Below are 18,433 nucleotides of genomic sequence, written 5' to 3'. Positions count from 1 at the left end.
TCTAGTGCTTGCCTCTTGATTGTGTCATTCATTAGGGAGTTAGCTCCACCCAGTTTGTCTGTACTCAAAAAAATAGAATCAAAAGGGGCTTCAATCTCTAGAGAACTCTCATACCAACATTTCTTCTACTTCATTCTTTTCAATGTCTCTGAATTCAGCTTCCATTCCGCTTACAAAGGGGAAGATATTTAGTTCTAAAGGTATCAACACTCATTTTTTTTAGGATCATTGTGGTGCCATCATCATAGTAATGCTAGAATGTGATGGTTTCAACAGTGTATGTTGTGAAGAATACTTTGTCTACCAGCTTTCAGTGGGTTACTAATTGGACAAACAGAAGGTTGTTAGCGCACCAAGCAATCTCAATGTTGAGTATCCACAAGAAGATTCCAATTCTTTTTCTTCTTGTCTTGGTGAACTTCAATCGACCATGACTCCTGAAGCTTCTTCACAATCTCCCACTTTGATGATGTTTGGAAACTCTTCAATGAAGGCCAAATCTCCCATGGATGGTCATTCTCTGTGTTTTTGTTCTTTAGCTTGGTCCCAAACAACTTGCCACCAAGATGCACGTCTTTGTTGCTTTAGCAAGGAGAGAAAATCGTCCACCACATAGAGCCTGCAGCATCAAGATGGTAATGTGTTTCTGCCATTGTGGGCTAAATTTCTTGTATAAAGTGGCTTTGACAATGAGAATTTCCAATTCTTCATTGGTAGAAGAAGCTTTGCAAGAATCCATTGAATTCTTCTCCTCTCAATAATGCAATTTTCTTCATTTTCAATCCCTTATGATGCTTGTTGATAGCAATACTCCCTATCTATGCACAAAAAACATAGAGCCCCAAGAGAAACACCAAGAAAATAGAGAATCTACTATAAGAGAAACTATCTTTTATTATCAACAAGTATGCTTTTCATATTTTATGTAATCATAACAAGGAAAACAACACCAATATTCTCAAATCTTCACGGATTTATCACAACAAAACTTCAACAATTCTTCATATTCTTCATCAAAAGAATAAGAGAACATAAAGGAATGCTCCACTTTGAATGGAAATCATCACATAGTATTCTTCTTTAATAGTTTCATAGTCTTCATAGTCTCTCATGTAAATACAATGTTTCTCATAGAAAATTGGCTATCACTCACTCTCTATCTCTCTCATACATGCTCTCTCTCAATAGTACATTTGAATAATTAAGAATAATCATTCATAGCTCCTCTTTGGTCATGGATACCCCTCCCAAGAGATATGTCTACTATGAAAGGTCCCCAGAGCCACTACAGTGTCCTTTCATAGCTCAACAATGTCATTGTCACTTAAGTCCCCACTTGAGTCTTTAGTAGCTACCTCTTCCACTTCCTTGAGCTATTTTGAACTTATATTCATGTCTTCCTAAGGTTTAAAAAACTTCCCCAAGCTACACATTCATCCAATATAACATTTACCGAGGCATATAGAACAAAAATAGAGGCTATATAGATGGTCAATAGAGGGTCCATAGTACCATATATAAGGTTATCAGAAAGCCTTTAGCTTAACTAAAACCATCCAAAACTATCAAGAATCATTCAATAAGCTTCCGAACACTCTCAAAATCCATGAATAATCATTCTATCTTCTCATAAAAAAAGAAAACACAACAAAACAGAAGCTCAACATAACCAATCAGACACTAACAAGTCATCAACAGAATATGCCAGAACATCATATCTCCACTGAAAACTATCATGAGCTCCTAAATCTATCCAACCTTGTCCAAAACACTCTCAAAAACTTCCAAACTAACTAATCATAATATAAAATCTATAAAAAATCAACCAATCAATCCTAAAATAAAAATAAAAACTAGCAAAAAAATCAAGTCATCTCAATCCTCAACAATGGCATATATCAAAGTGTCCACTATGGATGCATAAGGGATCTTGGCTATCTCAACCTTTTTCTCATTAGATTACGAACAACCAACCTAACTAACCTTCACATGATAAGGAAAAGGACAAATAGGCTTAACATCCTACATATGAAATCGCTCAAGAATCTTCCAGATATACTCCTATGATAAGTGAAGGAGTCTCTTAGAGTGTTCGTATGTAATGTGTATTCCAAGAATATGTGAGGCATGTCCCATGTCCTTTATCTCAAATCTCTGCTTGAGTTGACATTTCAAGGCATCTAGCTCAACTTGAGCACTCCCTAATCAACATATCATCCACATAGAGTACTAAAATCATAAGGCTGCCATCAGACACCTTCTTTGTGTATAAACACGAATCCATATCACAATGGGTATATCCCTATGTGAGTGCATGAAGGCATCAAAATTGTGATACCATTCCCTTGGTGCCTGCTTAAGGCTAGAAAGGCTCTTTCTCGACTTGCACACTACGTGTTCCTTGCATTTTTTCTCAAACCCCTTAGGTTGCTATACCTTAATCTCATCATGCAAGTCCCCATGTAAGAAAGTTGTCTTGATGTCCATCTAATAGAGGTCTAGATTAAGCTATGCAACCAAAGACAAAACCAAGTGTAGGATAGTCATCTTAACAATAGGAGAGAAAAATTCATCGAAGTCAACACCATGCTCCTACTTAAAATCCTTAGCAACCAATTTGGCCTTATAGGCCTTGCTTGAGGCATTCACGGATACTCTTCAACTTGTACACCCACTTGCATGGCAAAGCATGTTTTTCACTAGGCAAAGGAATCAAATCTCATGTATGATTTTTCTACAATGAGTCATACTTTGATTGCATGGCCCTCTCCCAAGAGTGATTATAACCTTTGCACATGGCCTCATTATAAGTAAGAGGCTGATTAGCATCTATCACCATAAGATAATCCATAGAGGGTGCAAATTGATTAATATATCATCTATCTCTAGTAGACCATCACAAAATAGGTTGTGGGGCATGTACATTATGTCTAACATTAGAGTCTTGGGCAACTAGAGTATCAGCTACTGTAGGCTATCTAGCTAGTTGTAAAGTAACAGGAAGCTCCTTCTAAAATATCACCCTTCATACCTCAATAGCTTGCTCAAGCTACTTATGAATTTTCTCTTCATGGAAAATAATATCATGGCTATGAATGACCTTTTGAGCCTGTGGATCCCATAGGCAATAGCTCATCTCACCTACATCCCCATAACCAAGAAAGATGCATTTCACTGACTTCAGATCTAGCTTATTGCACTTGTCCTTGGGAATATAATAGAAAGCCTCACAATCAAAGACATTCAAGTGAGCATATGATAGAGGTTTTCTAGACCATGCCTTCTCTATAACCTAATATTCAAGAGCAATGTATGGGGATCGGTTAGTCAAATGTATAGTAGTACTAATTGCCTCAACCCAAAAGTGTTGGGTAATCTTGCTTGACTAAGCATACTACAAATCAATCTTTAATCATCCTATTCATGCATTTATCCATACCATTTTGGGGTGGGGTGTATGTGGCTGTTAACTAACCCTTAATACCCCTCTCATCACAAAATTTCTCAAAGAATTTAGAGACATATTCTCCCCTATTGTCAGAATATAGGCATTTCAATTTATATTGAGACTGGTTCTCAATAAAAGCAAGACAATGTTGAGAGGTAGCCAAGACTTTTGATTTCTACTTTATGGGATATACTTAAACCTTATACGAGTAATCATAAATGAAAGTAACAAAAATACTTTGCACCACCTAATGACTTGCAAGGAATAGGTCCATAAACATCAGAATGGACAAGAGCTAAAGGCTCAGCCATGCGCATAATGCTAGACTTCTTATGTGAGTTACGGGTCTACCTGCATAAAGACAATGATCACAATAATCAATGCAAATGAGTAAATTTTCATTCCCTTTAATGACATGTGCCCAAGGCGACGATGCCTTCTAGACCATATCTTCTTTGCAACGTGATAGTCAAGGGCAATGCATGGGGATTTATCAATCAAATGTATAGTAGTACCAATTGCCTCAGTCCAGTAGTGTTGTGGTAAGTTTGCCTAACTAAGTATACTATGAACTCACTCCTAAATCATCCTATTCATGCATTCAACACCATACCATTCTGGGTTATGGGTTATACGAGATGATCAATTGACCCTTAATACCCCTCCTATCACAAAATTTATCAAAGTCTTTAGAGACATACTCTCCTCCACTATTAGAATGTAGGCATTTTAGCCTATATCAAGACCGGTTCTCAATGAAAGAAAGCCAAAATTGAAAGGTATCCAAGACTTCTACTTTTTTCTTTATGGGGTACATCCAAACCTTATGTGAGTATCCAAATCCACTAGCCACTTGCCAAAGGTAGAAGAAGCATTGATCCTATTTATTTGGCATGGTTCTCCTATTATTCCTTCAAAACACAATTTTCATGCATGTCAAATAAATTATTTTCTATGTGAAATGGCAATTTAGCTATTCAATATGGCATAGAGTCTTTTGTTTGTTGGAAATAGCTACCTAGTTGTCCCACATCTCTTGATTGCTTATTTCATGATATTTGAAATAATATCACTTCGTAGCTACCAAAATCCAAGAGAAAAGCATTGAATTTATGCCATAGCTCATCATTGCATAAGAATGTAAGTAATTGACACTTTACACACACACACACACACACACACACACACACACACACACACACACACACACACACACACACACACACACACACACACACACACACACACACACACACACACACACACACACACACACACACACACACACACACACACACACACACACACACACACACCATTTTCTCTGTCACTCCGAACCATGCACTTCTCCTTCTTTTGTGGCAGTTTAATTCCTACAAAGAGGGGTTGTTGGAGCATAGTGCTAGTCACTATTCATCCTATGTGCATTGGAGTCCAATGATTGTTGATGGAGCAATGATTATGCACTAGAGTATGATTATGTTTGCATGGGTAAGAATCTCCTATAGGTACATTGTGCCAGTGCATCTTGGTTGGAGGCATTTTGTGTTGGAAATAAAGAAAAACAACAAGAGAAAGAGAATGCAAGCCTTGTTGCCACTCTTCTTGTACCGAATCCAATTATTACAACAACCCTAGAAAAAGCCATGGTCAATGACACTAATTGTTGAGTCATGGTTCCTTGACAAAGACAAATGACTACACCTTTCAAAGTTCAAATAATAATGCAAGATACTCTCCTTAGATTCTGAAACTATTTATATTTAGTTTTTTTTTTCTTTAGATTCTAAAGGACTTAAGGGGGTTGTAGCCATTTTCCATGGCCTCTAAGTTGAATTTGACCCATACTTGGGGTTTTGGACCCATACTCATGTGCACTATGCCCTTGTGCCATTTTTGTCTTTAATCAGCCTTTGAGAGGCCTTTGAGGTATGGACATGGATCTCTCAATCATGTCCAACTAGGGGTCCTAGATATTGTATTTTCACAACACAATCCTATCCATTCAGCATTGTTTGTGTACTTGCAAGACTCTCCAACCCACCCACACACGCACACCACACTGTATTTTCACAACACAACCCTATCCATTCAACATTACTTTGTATAGTTGCAAGACTCTCCACACCCGCACACCACACATCCCAACAAAACAAAAACCCCCCCTTCCCCTGTAGAATTGTGGAACAAAACAAACCAACAATATCTAAGACATTATGGGGATTGGATTTCTTTTTCAATTTCTTGCTCAATTCCTACGAAGATTTGGGAATTTATTTCTAAGTATTTGGACTTTGTTGACATTGCAAATATGTATAAATCGAGAATGGGTTGGGAAGATTACCCTAGATTGACACATCTTAGGTACACCATTTCTCATTTGTTTCATTTATTGTGTGGACTAGCATGCCCATATTCAATGAACCAAAAATTTTCTAATATTTTACTCTTCCTCTACAATTTGTGGTCATGTTGGTCGCATTAGAAGCTTACTATTGTGGCACTTGGCTTCTATGATATTGATAGGGTTTGTTATTGGAAATGTGGTTGCACCAAGCCTCCATGGCTAGAGGCTATTCACGCAACTTTGATCATTGTTCATGCGTGACATTGCAAGACAATCTTAGTCTTCATGGAATTTTTTTGGGGTTTTGTTTTCCAAGTAGTAGATATGGCCTTCAAAGGGCTAGTGAGATGTGTTGAGAGGGCAAGCTCAACACGTGCAGACATCTCTGAATTGATCAATAGATCAGAGATTAGTACTCTTCCTATTAATCCAAACTCATTTCATTGAATTTCAACATTGATTCAATCATATTTCATCATAGATATCATTTACCAAGTTTGACGCATAACCTTGATTTGATTGGTTGAAATTCTTTTACCCAAGCTGAAATATTGTAAAAGGGTAAGTACTAGCAATCAATGAGTCAATGAATTGCATTGGTAAGACCCTCTTCCTATCCGATCTTTCAAAATTTCCATCCAATTGCATTTCATGAAAGGGACTGAATGAAAATTTCAAAAAATGCATTCATACTAATTGATTAGCATAGTATGCTACTGCCATGTTGATATACCCACCGAGGAAAAAGTGGATGCCGGGGGAGATAGTGGGACAAAAGAGAGGTGACTCTCCCTCATTATTGAAGATCTTGAAGGGGTGCAACCAACCGACATGGGGGGAACTTTGCCCACCTCCCAGTGATTTGGAGCCTGTGTAGGGAGTCTGTCTTACCATTTTATCCCTCAAACATGTACAACAAGTGGAGAATTGAATATTGAAGTATTTCCAAAGACTCAAGTACCTTCAGGAGAAAAACATGGTAAAACATGAACTTTACAGGACACTACAGGAAATTTACAAGTCCTTAAAAGTACAAATTTCATTACTGAAGTATAGGTGCAGGTACTATAGGGTTTGGTAACTATTTTGGATTAATAATTTATCTTACAGGGTGAAAACATGGCATTCACTGGTTAAAACAGGGCGCAAGCTTGGACAGTTTAGACTCAAAGATTAAATTGCAAAATTTTTTGTTCTAAACCTATTATAGCATGCTATAGCTCATCTTAAAGAGGGCATCCTTGGCTTCGATTTGAATCAAAAAATTTTGGAATTAGAGTTTCCTAGCCCAAGTTATAGCCGTTTTTCTGACAAGGGGTACTATAAGACTACACTATTATGGCAAGGCATAAAGGCAAAAATAAGGTCCAGGATGATTATGCTCAGCAAATTAGAGATTCCATGCTGGAGAATATATCCCAAGAGAGCACTGAAGAGCCTCAACAACATGTCAAAATCATTGCACTTAATAATACCTTGTGTGCACATGAACTAAGGCATCAACAACGTCATGAGAACCTATTATCAAGAATGGAGTAGATGATTTTATCTACTGATCAAACGAAGTCTTCTATTGATAAATTAGTGGATTCAACTACTCAAACAAAGGATTCTATTGACAGGTTAGTAGAATCTAATGCTCAAATAATGGCTCATTTCTCCCAATGGGTGTAAATGCAAATGGGATCTAAAGAAGCAAATAAGAAAGCTTATTCAAACAGTGAGCCCTCAATCCTACTTCAGCCACCTAACCAAAATGGTCAAGGTCATGGAATTATTGAATAAAGGGGTATCCCAAATATCCAATATGAAGTGGGTGAGGCTTCACAAATGCATGATGACTATTTGGGTAGTTTGAATTGTGCCAACTCCCAAGCTTTTGGGTTGAATACCCAACTCCCTAGAGGTTCTCTACCGACGGGAAGGTTTCATAGTGGTTCTCAGCCACCTATTTTGGGGGTTCAATGCTTGGCACTCATGATCAGTCTATTTTGGGACAGCAACCCTTCCATGAAAGAGAGTTGAAAGACAATATCATTTTGGCCAAGTTCAATGGTCAATCATCTTCATCATGTAATTTAGAGGAGTGGATCGCCATAATGGAATCTTACTTTGACATAATTTCTAGAACTAATGGCATGAAGATTCATTTTTCTTACTTGTACTTTGAGGGATTTGCGCATACTTGGTGGAGGTATATTGAAAAGAAAAACATACTTGTAGAGAATTTGAAAGCTTTCAAGACACTTATGATTGAAGTCTTTGTCTTCCCTCTTGAAAAAGAGAAATTGGCATGGAGATGGTATGGTTTAGAGCAAAGAGGCCTAAGTATAAGAGTACACTAACCAATTTCTCAATCTAAGCATGTATGTAGAGAGCATCAATGATGAGGCTAAGATCAACAAGTGCATGTATGGCTTAGAGCCATCCTTATCAGCTAATGTCATGGCACAAAACCCTACTTCTCTTTTTAAAGCTATTGAGCTTGTGGAGCGCTATGGAAAGAAATATAGAAGAGAGTCTTCATTTCAGCCTAGTTTTGGACAACCAAGGACTATTTTAAAACAAAGACAAGTTGGTAATATTTATGGCAGCAATCATGCACCAAGTGGAGGCTTATGCTTCAAGACCTCAAAGTAATTTCAGGACAGCAAGCAGTCCTAGAGTTGACTTCAAACAAGGGGACAACAAGCCTAAATCCATTTGAGCCAACATGAATGGTAAGTTTATCCCTATGGACCTCTACAAAGAAAGAAAGGAAAAAGGCTTATGTTTCAAATGTGGGAAAAAGTATACACCTAATGATGCCACAAAGTGTGTATACAAAAATTCCAAAGCCAAACTTTGGAGTATGTTAGTCTTTGAGGATCCTAAAGATGAGATTGATGAAGCTAATGCAATTGCAACTAATGCTGAAAATGATGATTTTGAGGAAGAAGTTGGGCAAGAGTATTTTTATTATCTAGCCGACTCTTTTCCTTTTGATCTAGGTGGGAGTGTTCCTTTTGATCCAGGTGGGACTTATCATGAGCCACTTATTGCAATTAGTTGTTCTATTTCCATGGATGCTTGGACAAGTTCTAAGAGCCCTAATACACTCCATATGAAGGGTAACATTCATGGAAAGGCTGTGTTCATTCTAATAGATAATGGCATTACCCATAGTTTTGTGAATAAGTCCAATATGGACAAGCTAAATTTTCTTCCCACTGATTTATAGCATCCCATTAGAGTTCAAGTGGCCAATGGTGAAGAAGAAATCAACACACAAATATGCCCATAGGTTTCTCTACAACTAGCTGAAAAATTTGAAGCAAAAGTAAACCTGATTACCTTGAAAATGGGACCTATAGATATTTTACTTGGTTGTGATTGGTTGATGACATTAGGAAAAATCATTATGGATTTCTCACAATTGTATATGGAGTTTATCTTCAATGGATAGCTCATCCATTTACAAGGAATTCCTAGTAGATCATATTTTCGGCTTATCATCATTCAACAACTCAAAAGGGAGTACAAGAGGTGTTCACATATATTTGTTTTGCATTTGAATAAAGAGATGGAAGATCAACCCATTAATTCAACAAGTCATCTAACCTTGATAGCTCTTCTTTACGAGTATAGGGATTTGTTTGAGGTGCCTACTTCATTACCTCCCAAGAGAGCAGTAGATCACCCTTTTGATTTGGAGCCCAACTCAAAGCCAATCAATAAGCCACCTTACAAATTGTCTAAGTGCGAGCAAGAAGAAGTAGCCAAGCAAATCAAGGAACTTATTGACATGGGATTCATTGAACCAAGTTCTTCACGTTATGCATCTCTAGTTTTGTTAGTAAAAAAGAAAGTTAGTAAAAAAGAAAGACAGATCTTTTAGGATGTGCATTGACTACATGGATCTTAATAAGATCACAGTGAAGAACAAGTATCCAATACCTAGGATTGATGATTTGCTTGATGAGCTCAAGGGGGGTCGATTCTTTACAAAGATTGATTTGAGGTCAGGGTATCATTAGATCCGTATGGGAGAGGGTGATGAAATCAAGACTGCTTTTAGGAATGATCGAGGGCTCTACCATTTCTTAGTGATGCCATTTGGGCTTACAAATGCTCTAGCTACTTTCCAGAGCCTCATGAATAAGATTTTGCAGCCTTTCCTCTTTCAATTTGTCTTAGTCTTCTTTGATGACATTTTGATTTATAGTAAGACCCTACAGGATCACTTATCACACCTGAGGAAGGTTTTTGATGTATTGAGACATCACAGGCTTTTTGCTAAGGAGAAGAAATGTTCTTTCATGCAAACTAAAGTGGAATACTTGGGATATATCGTCAGTGAAAAAGGGATACATGCTAACCTTAAGAAGGTACAATGTATAAAAGATTGGCCAACACCTACTATTACTACTTCTCTTAGAGGATTTCTTGAACTATCTTCACTCTACCACCGATTCATCAAGCATTATGCAGCTATTGCAGCTTCTTTGACTGACAGATTGAAGAAGGAAGCTTTCTTTTGGGATGCTTTTGCAGATAGTAGCTTCAACCAGTTAAAGGAACTCCTTACTTCCGCTCCTATTCTAGTATGCCTAGATTTCTCGAAAGAATTTACCATATAGTGTGATGCTAGTGGCCGTGGCATTGGGGCTGTTTTGTTACAGGAGCATGGAGTGATTGCCTCTGGAGCTGTAAGCTTACATATAAAGAAATGGCCATGAATATTTATGACCAAGAGATGTTGGCTATCTTGTATACAATAAAGAAATGGCACCATTATTTGTATGGCAGTCGATTCAGAGTCCAGACTGGTCACAGGGTTCTTAAGTATTTCCTTACTCCGTCCAATCTTACTCCTAAGCAGCGTAGGTGCATAGCTATCCTACAAAATTATGATTTTGACATCACTCATATGAGGGGTAAAGAAAATAAAGTAGTTGATTCTCTTTCTTGTATGTGGGCTTGCAAAGTCTCAGCAATGACTAAGCTGCATAGTGATTGGATTGAAGAACTAGAGGAGGCTTATCTTTTGGATGAAGAGCTAAGTCATATTTTTCAAAAATTACAACAAGGTCTCATGGAAGATAACTTGCATTATCAGCTTAAAAATGGCCTTATTTAGTTAAATATCAAGATTGACATTCCTTCTACCTCTTCTTTTACACGAAAAATTATGGAGGAACTACATTCTTCGCCTTTAGCTAGACACCTTGGGGTTTTCAAGACCTATGATAGGATCAACAAAAGCTTCTATTGGAAAGGGATATGGAAAGATGTCAAGGACTATGTCATGAAGTGTATGCCTTGTCAGTAGAGTAAGGACATCACCTATAAGCTAGGTGGTTTGTTGCAGCCATTACCCATTCCTACAAGTAAATGGACTCACATTACCATGGATTTTATTACTGGCTTGCCTACTACCAAAAAAGAATGGCATAGTATATATGTCGTGGTGGATAGACTCACCAAGGCAACCCATTTCATTACAACCAAGACCCAGTTTACTATTGAGAAATAAGCATGGGAACTCTCCTTATACTAGAGAGGATCAGGGTAGCTAGGTGCAAGTGGACTAAAGGATATGGGGACCAAGGTTGAAAAATGACATCGACACTTGATGAAGAGTCCAAGGAGATTTCAATCACATCAATAATCATAGGGTAGTAGTACTGATGTCACTGAATGCCTTTTCAGTGCTTAAAAGCACTTATCTCAAGATTGAGATATTTAGGTATTACCTTGTCAAGCTTGGTGAGACACTTGACTTATTACCTGGATTGAAGTCACGCTTCTCGGTGAACTTAAGATGTCCCCCGAGTGTTGGAGCTACTCACAGACCAAGAACACACTTTAGAGTATCTGCTTCAGTGATTAGAATCACTATTAATGCTTAGAGATTGAAAATTTTGAAAAATGGGAAAGCTTGAAGCTTTCTAGCTATGGTTGCCAAAAACCCATAGTTAGGATTTTGCTCGTAGCAATCAGTACAGGAGGAATTTATCCAAACCCTCTTAGAGGGAGATGGCCCACTGGGGGGCTAACTAAGCCCCATGATGGCTGCCTCAATCGTATCCTCTACTGGTTGTGGTCTAGCTCGAATCAGGCCACCTATAGATTTGCGCCGATCTCTATGTTTTCTTCAATGCTGCTCTCCACGTCGCCCAATGTCAGTGTTTTTTGTGCCACGCTGCTGCACCTTATGTTCGGAAAGAAGTCTTCAGAAGAAGTCATGAGCTGAAATGCTCTCCTTTGCTCTCCCTGCGTCCTCCAACAAAGGTGGGTCAAGCTCGCTATGGTGGAAATGAGAGTAAATGAGAAGAAAAGGTTTCTTCTTATACACTTAGGTGTGTAGAAAGGCTAAAGGAAGCTGAGGGATCAGAGATGGCTCTGATACCATGTTGCAAATCAGAGTTGGAAGCATGAGAGACTGTGCACAAGAGGAAGAGAGAGCTCAAGTACAAGAAGAAGATCTTGCTTAGTCAATTGTTCAAGGTAGAACTAGTACACTCTCCACTATTGTGAGTGTGTACTTTAGACTGTTTATATAGCCTCTGGAGAGGTTAGGGTTAGGGTTTCCCCTTGCTCCCTTGTCCTCTAGTCCATTTACACCTAGCTACCCTTATCCTCTCCAATATAAGGAGAGTTCCCATGCTTACTTCTCAACATTTACTGCTTCTCAAGTGGCCAGTTAGTTCATGGAGCAGATTTTTAGACTACATGGATTACTGCAGGTGATTGTTCATGATAGAGACTCAAAGTTCATGAGTAACTCTTGGCACACGGTATTCATATCCATGGGCACTAAATTGACTCCTTCTACGGCCTATCATCCATAGATTGATGGACAAACATAAAGGGTAAATAAATGGTTGGAGACTTATCTTCTCCATCCCTCATGGGAAAGAAGAGTCGGAAAGAATGCAAACCCTTCTTCAATAGTGTAAGATGAATCTTAGGAAAGTTCAAGACTAAAGGAAGATGTATGTTGATGAGAAGAGGCGGCCTTTAGAGTTCCAAGAAGGAGAATTGGTTTTATTGAAGGTGCCCAAGTCTAGGTACTCTACTTTGAAAGATGGATCTAGTAACAAGCTTGCTCACAGATTTTATGGCCCCTATTGGATCTTGAAGTGCATTGGTGACTTGGTATACAAATTGGAGCTACCCTCTTCCACAAAGATTCATAATGTTTTCCATGTTAGTCAGCTAAAGTCTTTCTATGGTGATCATGTTGGTACAATTGATGAGCTTCCATCTATTGATGAAGAAGGTCTTATTCAGTACATCCCAGAGGCTATCATAGGTCAGCATGAGAAGAAGCTTCAATCTCCTTCCATCATTGAATATTTGATCACATGGAGAGGTTTACCACCTGAGGAAGCTTCTTGGAGGCCTGATTCTATATTAGATGAGTTTCCTTTCCTAAGGGACACATTGATGGCTGAAGCCTATTGCCTATGGAGTTAGTTTTGGTGCAGACAAGAACATGACATCACGTAATTTTAGAATAGTTTTTATTGTGCCTAATTTTCAGAATTAAGCCACTTACATAGGGTCAAATTACTACATTTGACATGTGGCACGCCTCATTTGGATACTTCTACTAGAAGTTATGGTAGATTTGGTCCATCAAGGTCTCTTTATACAACAAGCTGTCTACTTCATTCTGGGTTCATCAGTTGAAGAATTTATGGCTCCATATACTTTTGAAGCATTCTTGATCATGTATATAGCTGAGGTTTACTTCTATTCTTTCATTCTAGTCCGTATGTTAGTCATCTTTCATTCATTTTCCCATTTGTAAAGATGTAAAAAAGAGAGTAGTACTCTGTTCTATCTAGTCTTTATACGTTTATTTTTTAGGGCAAAAACCTTTGGGGTGGGATGGATTGTAAGAAGTTGGGAAGAATAAGAATTTAGTATGTGAATAATATTGATGATATACCATGTCACACTGACATTGGTATAAAAGAAGAGGACATGTAATTTTCCTATCTTTTGACACATTAATACATTACTCTCCTTCTTCTCTTCATCTTGCTCACAGCTTCAATGGCTTCTTTCTCTTTCCTGTCTTTCTCTCTCCTATTCTTATCTCTCTCTCCTCGTCACTCTATTTCTCTCTCTTCTGCACTCTTTCTTCTCTCTTTTGCAATCTTCTCTCTCCTCTTTCTCTCTCTCCAGTCCACTTCTTAACAATGTAGAAATTAATGCAACATAGCAAGATGATCAAATGGTAGCATGTTAAATCTAGGCAACTACATTTCTTTGAACTCAGTGATGTTTGGTAGCATAATGGTAGCATTTTCCGATTTGTTAGTTTTCATTAAGAAAATATTTATTTTTTACATAGACCTTGTTTTTTAAGGTTAATCCATTATGATTTAAGCATGATTCATGCTAGAGATAAAAACCAAGAATTTATCAATCTTGATGCTAAAAAATGGTGGCATTCTAAGGATACATGTGTTGGGTGCAAGTTTTCACTATAGTAGATGCATTCATGATGGAAGTGGTAGATTTGCCATGCAAACACACTTATTAATATTGTGTTTTGACATATATAGCTTGTTAAATGGACAATTGTGGTTGGGTTTCTAATTGCTACAACCCATCCCATCCTCATCAAAGTCCATAGTTGTCAGTGCTTATGATATGAAAAACATCTAGTAATTGGTACATTCCTTGTTTGCAACATGCCAATTGATTCCTTTGTTGAGATTTTTAGCATTTTTAGCACTACAATACCACTATTAGTAATTGCTACTATTTAGCACTATTATATTGCTATCTAGTACTATGACAACCATGATACTTAGCCAAGATTTCTACTAAACAATTGAAGAATATGATAGTGCCAATTGGTAGAGTACTATTGGTTAGTAGCATGTTATTGCTAGGAATATATTATTGCTAGATAGCAATGATACTCAAATAGGTAATGCTAGTGCTAGTTAGGAGATTGATAGGAGAGTGCTAACTACTAGCAATGTCATAACAATAGTTTAGCAATATGATTTAGGTAGTCATTGGAATAGTGTTAATCTTGCAATGATTGCTAGTAGCTAGCAATATCATAATTATGGTTAATATCATGTAAGTGTTAGTTAAGAGGATGTAGTCCTAGTTTTTAGCACTAGATGTGAATAATAGTCTATAGAAGCACCATGAAAGTGCTAGTTGGCAACATAATATTGCTATCCCAAAATGAAATATAGATGTACAATACTAGTGCCATTTATTAGCCCATTATTAGTAATATCATAGTGCAAGTTACAAATGGGTTCTTGTAATAATATTTGATAGTTACTGGCATGAAAGTGCCAAGTAGGATATATTAATTAGTATTATATGGTTAGCACCATGAAACTATATATTAGTAGAATGATTATCCTAATTGTCAAATAGTGTTTGCTGATAGTATAATAGTTCTACTTGTCACTATTGTATTGCAACATGTCGTTTTTGTTTCAGATCAATGATGTGATGTATTTATTACTATGCATGAGTCTAGTGAACAAGTTAGGGTACTCATGCAAAACAACTCATAAAGTCAACTTTGTGCAAATAAAGGAGGAGGAGGGTTGCAATAAGGTCAAATATATTAAGAAGATATGCATTGATGCATATGTGTGCAATCTATCAGACCAAAATGCAAATGTATAGATATCATGCAAAGGAAGGAAAAACATGCTTCTGAACCTATGGAAGAAAAGTGCAAGCTTGAGAAGAATCATGTGCATGTTGAAGATACTATGTATGTAGAAGAAAATGGCATTAAAGATAAGATCATTGACAACATCACTAATGACAATGTTAAAAAGCATAGCAAGCAACAGAAATGAGAAAATGGCATTGGAGAATATGTTTTTGAGGCATTCTAGAAAATCAATGGACTAGAAAGTTAGATCAAGATACCGAATTAGGTTTTATGGGCAACAGAAATGAGAAAATGGCATTGGAGAATATGTTTTTGAGGCATTCTAGAAAATCAATGGGCTAGAAAGTTAGATCAAGATACCAAATTAGGTTTTATGGGCCATTTATCTTTAGCAACAATGTGCCCTTAAAAGTGAGACTTGAATAGTCACACACTTTTATATGCTTTGTTAGCCTCTCTTACTTTTGAGTCCTTCCAAAACAGTGCATTAAAACATAAATTGTGGACCCCATGCATAAGCTAATCAAAACTTAACTTGCTATTAAGAATCTAGGTACTTCAACACACAATTGAGTTGTCACACATTTACATTACATTCCTAAGTAAGTGTGTCTCTTCAATCCATCATCATCATCCCATGTGTTCGAATATGCAAAGTATCCCATGATGTATAAAATGGTGTCACCATGAGGTTCTGAAAGTAAAAAGCTCTCGTGCCTATATTTCAGTGTAGTTTGCTTGTTACAATACATCATTTTTTGCTAGTAAGTTCTTTTATACTTTATTTAAAGAAGTAATTATACATTTAACATCCATACAATGGAGAAATTTATCATGCTTGCCAAATTATGTTGCAATATAAATTAGTGTAACAAAATACTTACCCTGTGCAAATACATCATGCTCAAGTGGGTTGGCTCAAAAGACTTATCTAGCCACAAATAGGTCTTAACAATATTATGACAAGCACATACAAGATCAAAATAAGAAGGCATATTTTTTGCAAGTTCTATTATAACTCCATGGGGATTGTGTTTTTTTCATGTTTCTAGGTAGCTTTCTTACTTCATCACATGGTTGGCACACCCAACTCCTTAGAACACATATTGTCACATGCCAAAGATAGAAGTCAAATATCACACATTGAGAGCCCGAGAAAATACATGGCCTAGAAATGAGAATTCATTCCTCCACATCATTCCTTCTTTGAAACTTCTCTTACTCTCTCCCATACTATCTATTTCATCGGATAAGATGATCTAATTAGTCTTTTGAGTATGGGCATGTAACCTTTTGGCTAGAAGATTGTATTGTCATTTGTTGATTGACTTTTAATAAAATGCATAGATCTCAATCATGAGGAGGTGTTGAAACTTATTTAAAAATAACAATGAGGAAAAAATCCAAATACAAGGAAATAAGTTTCTATAAAAGAGAGAATGCATATGGTTGTCCACATGCATGAAGAAAGAGTTGATATTCAAGGGCGCTACATAACTACATAAAATGTCTATGAGGATGGTGCATGTAATTGAAAAAAAAACTTTTAAAAAAAATTCAACATCAAACCCACCTCACCTTATCATATATGCAATGCTTGTTCCCAATAAAAGTCAATTCATGATAAGGTTGTGAAAAGGCTAGTTTATTTACTACGCCGTTAAGAATTGTATAAGTGTAATAAGAAAACACTCATGCTTTCATCAGGCGGCGGGGATAGCTCAGTTGGGAGAGCGTCAGACTGAAGATCTGAAGGTCGCGTGTTCGATCCACGCTCACCGCAGGATTTGTGAAATTTGGCGTTAGCGTATGGTTGTTTTGATCATCACAAATTTGGCCTTAGTGTTCGGTTGTTTTGATTAACCATTTTACTTTGGTCAATTTGACAGCAAAAACTGATAACTCTACCAGACCCGTGAGCTTGCTCCATGGCAAATCTTCCCTGGTTTGGTTAAAACAAGGCTTGCTTCTTATGTCCCATAGTTCCGTCAGAACTATCATGTGAATGGCGTTAGAAGCCCAATTCCTCAGGCAGGCTTTTGAGCGGCCTAATCCCAAGACAAAGTGGAGCCGATTGAGATCCTCACATGCACTGTCCCCGAGCTTCCCGGATACTTGTTTCCATGTTTCCGCAGCTGTACAGCCATTTCAGAAACTATGCACTATGGTCTCATCCTCCCCACATTGCCATTTCCCATCAGAAAGGTCTCTGTGCTTTAATTTCTCTGCAGAGAGACCAGAAAACGCCCATTGTCACCCTCCAAGCAAAAAGTCTCCGGTCGAGCTTCAACTCCTGATGGAAATTTTTCTTCATTGAATCTCCAATGTTTCCAATCTGGAGTGCCATTACATGCCATCAATTTGATTACAACGCTGCATGCAATCGATCCTATCTCTCATGATTCGCTTCTGCAAATTGGGCATATCTTACTGGATGTAATCAATGCTACGGATAAGATTTTGCAGACCATAAAGGCGGCGTCCCAAAAATTTCTCTGGTCAAGCAGTCAAATGCGTTATTTCAATGCACAGAGACTATCAAGGCCTGGTCCTGTTGTGGAGTATGCCAGATTACTTGAGATCTACCACCCTAGTCTCAATTCCAAGATACCTGGCTGGCTGATCTGTTTGTGCTATCTTGAGCCTTTATCAGTAGTTGACCAAGCTAGAGATGCTGGAGTGATTGGCTGTTTTGGTCAAACTGAATTTGAAGCTGCTGATCAACTTGTCAATGCTAGACATGATGATGCTCTAAATATCCAAAAGGGTGGTCCACGTTTATATGCAGCAAACAAGGAGAATGCTTCAGCCAATACTCCTTGTCTTTGTTTTAGAGATCATGTCTGGGCTATAAAATGCATGGCTGTTTTTGTTCAGCATGACAATTTTTTTGGTAAATCTGCTGCTGTCACAAATATTTTGCAACTGGCACGGGCACATCACAAGATTGATTACGGATTTGTGCATGGAGATTCAACTCATA

At 37.6% G+C, this 18,433-nt stretch overlaps 1 non-coding gene across 1 annotated transcript; it reads left to right on the top strand.

The window, feature by feature from the left end:
• The first annotated feature begins 17,160 nt into the window (after positions 1-17,160).
• Positions 17,161-17,233, top strand: TRNAF-GAA (transfer RNA phenylalanine (anticodon GAA)). The gene has a single exon. It is a non-coding gene; the product is annotated as a tRNA-Phe (tRNA).
• The last annotated feature ends 1,200 nt before the right edge of the window (positions 17,234-18,433 follow it).

Source organism: Lygodium microphyllum, chromosome 23, assembly GCF_053477565.2.
Source record: "Lygodium microphyllum isolate KBCC chromosome 23, Lygodium_microphyllum_v1.1.10, whole genome shotgun sequence".
NCBI classification, from domain to species: domain Eukaryota; kingdom Viridiplantae; phylum Streptophyta; class Polypodiopsida; order Schizaeales; family Lygodiaceae; genus Lygodium; species Lygodium microphyllum.
The sequence above is the reverse complement of the archived record's forward strand: the minus strand, read 5'-3'. Positions and strand labels throughout refer to the sequence as shown.